The sequence below is a fragment of the Austrofundulus limnaeus genome, unplaced genomic scaffold (genome assembly GCF_001266775.1).
Source record: "Austrofundulus limnaeus strain Quisiro unplaced genomic scaffold, Austrofundulus_limnaeus-1.0 Scaffold59, whole genome shotgun sequence".
NCBI lineage: Eukaryota > Metazoa > Chordata > Actinopteri > Cyprinodontiformes > Rivulidae > Austrofundulus > Austrofundulus limnaeus.
This window is the reverse complement of record NW_013952461.1, coordinates 79,793-82,750: the sequence shown is the minus strand read 5'-3', so window position 1 is coordinate 82,750 and position 2,958 is coordinate 79,793.

The window sequence follows — 2,958 nt, the reverse complement described above, 5'->3', positions numbered from 1 at the left end:
TTCTCCTGAATGCACGGCGAGTTCAGGCCCCTCCCATCAGGATGCAGACACTTTGTGCTAAATGTAAAACTAAGTGTTTTAAAATTAGCTTTGTCCCTGTTGAAATCAGCTTTTTTTTTAATTCAAGCAAACATAACATAATCAGTTAGTCTTTTTTTTACGTATATTCTACTTTGTTTTATTGTTGTTACCTAATTTTATCTCATTTTATCTTTTTATTCTGATATTGTATTTAGAGTTTATTACTGAACACCTGGTCACTTTTTCTATCATGTTGTGTCAATTGTATGTCCATGTCATATATGTCTTGTGCTTTTCTTGGAATAAAACTGACTCCTTTTCACTGTAATCACATTTACCTGTGGGTACAAATAAAGTTGGTTGGTAGATTGATTTGACTGAAATAAATACATAAGAAAAGTAGACCTAAATCACGTGTTTATGTAGTCAACATGCAGTATAATAATAAAACTCTTGAAATTCTGTGTTGGTTTTTGGTGACACCCCAGGATTTTCAATGGCCCCCACATGCCCCACATTAAAACATTACTGCAGGCACCACTGTGCACAAGTAATACCACCTGTCTCTGCTTTTTGATCATCAACCATAAGTTTTTTTTTCTTCTACAAATTTATTCCCTGCTACTAGCATCAAAACAACGAAGGCAGGCAATAAAGTTTTTACACACACCTTTATGTGTCCGTCTAAGATATCTCATGAACCGTTAGACAAATTTTATTGCAAAAAAGTAATCTTTGACTGTAACTTATTGACTTTTTTTTTTAGCAAACTCAACTCAAGGTGATCTTGACTTTTCATGCAACCCGTTGGCCTTAGCAAAAAAATATCTCACAAAATGAAGTTTCCAGGAAAGAATCACTAGATTTTTTTTCTTTTAAATCTAGAACTGATTCAAGATGGCTACAGTATCATGCTAAACCACAACAAAATATGTCACCTTTACAGGTGTTGAGCTAAAAATTTATGTGGTAGTAGCTGAGTGTCGTTCTCAACAAAAGCCCTATCAACAACCATAATTTAGCATTTCTTCTCATGATTTAAATTATTTTAATCTATCTTGGTATGAAAGGTGACATTTCTTAAAGGAAAACTAAGGCTTAAATAGTATTCCAATTGTATTAGTGATCAGTGATTTAGTTCAGTAAAAACACAATTTAAGACACACATCATAGACTAACATCATATGATAAACCGTAGGTCAGGGGTTCTCAAACCTTTTGKGTKTGGGGACCCCTTACAAGGATGAAACAATTGCAGGGACCCCCTCATAAAACCCATGCTGTTTTAAAAATAATTTACTGTCATTTGTACCCCTAAATGCCATGGGAATACTATTTTTGTTTGTTTTAGTATGTTTTACAAGTATATTATCCATATGCCTTTGTTTTTAAAAACCAAACCAAATTAACAATTGACAACTCGTGGACCCCTGGAGGTCCTTCCCAGTTTGAGAACCTTTGCCGTAGGTCACGATCTGACAAGCAAACATCATTGGAAACCTTAAACTCACTGAAAGCAGTCTACTTCATGAAAACTATTTTTTACCTTCAAGTAAAGACCTACWGCTGAAAAATGCTGCAGGACATCTGAAGTTTTAGTTAGAGGCAAACTTAGAAAATAATTACTAACTGGTAACGTTTTCATGATAGGCTCCACATCACGCTTCCCTTCCATCCTTCTTACATAATCCTAGTTTGTTTTTATCACAAAGGGTGAAAAAAAGTTTAAATTACAACAAATCTGGCTTTCCATTTATTTAATACACTAATTGTGTTTTTGGAGATGTTTGGAATACGCCAAGAAAGAGAAGCTACAGGCGTTAAAGTGTCGATCACTCATATAGTGTGTTTTCCATGACAAATTGACTCGCTTACACTTGTAAAGATGTTTTTTTCTATTTGAACTGTGACAAAACAAAAGGCTCTACTCCACCACACCCATCATGGCTGTACATGTGGCAGCTAGTACAGYTGAGTGATCTCATATTGTTTTACTGCTTTCTTTTTGTGGCTCCTAACGTGACAGTTTGGTGATTCATTRGGTCATTTAAGGATTTTCAGTTAGATACTGACGCTGCCCCCTAGTGGCGAGCAAGGGAATCTCAGTTTCACCTCAAACATCATCAGATGCCATTTTGTGTTGTTTTTTTTTTAGAAAGAAAGCCACAGAAGAGTCTGCGTTATTTATTTTTTATTATTGCCCTCATGTTTGTTTGCATCACAGTTTTCAGGTGGAATGCGCATCACTTATTGCAAAAATAAAAAAAAAAGTTATTAAGCTCAAGAAGTGCTTCACATTATGGTTTTACAGCTAAATAACACATTCAAGTCATTTAGTTGCACAGTAGTCTTGTTTAATCTAATTATTCAACAATAAAGATATAGTATATCCATGGTTTGTTAAAGTTTTGCGATCAAAAAAAAAAACATCAAACTTACAAGAACATTTTAAGTTTTAGTTTTTCGCTTCAATTTTAAGACTTAAGAGGAAGGAGTGTGGATTGTTTCAACGCTAATATCAAACAAATCATAATARTTTACAATATATATGTATATATTACATGCAGAGAGTTTCTCTTCAGTTTTAACACTGACAAATGTAACTGGTTGATGACTGTCCTTGTTTTACAGTGTATTTTCAGAGGAGCTGAAACGTAAACCGTTTGGAGTATCTAAGTGTTCTGTGCAGGATGATTGTTTTTTTTTTTTTTTTTTCAAATTTAAACACATTAAAACAATCAAAAACAGAAAGAGACTGGCCCAACAATGAGGTGTTCTGACTTCGTTAAGTCCCAAAGGGGATAAGCAAAACTACTGGTGGATGGAATGCAAGTGACCTGAGGCTGAGTAAGACAAGACTTTTAAGACTTTTCAGCAAAACAACAGCATTCAATGGTAATTTTGTGTGTGCGCGTGTGTGTGTATATATATATATAT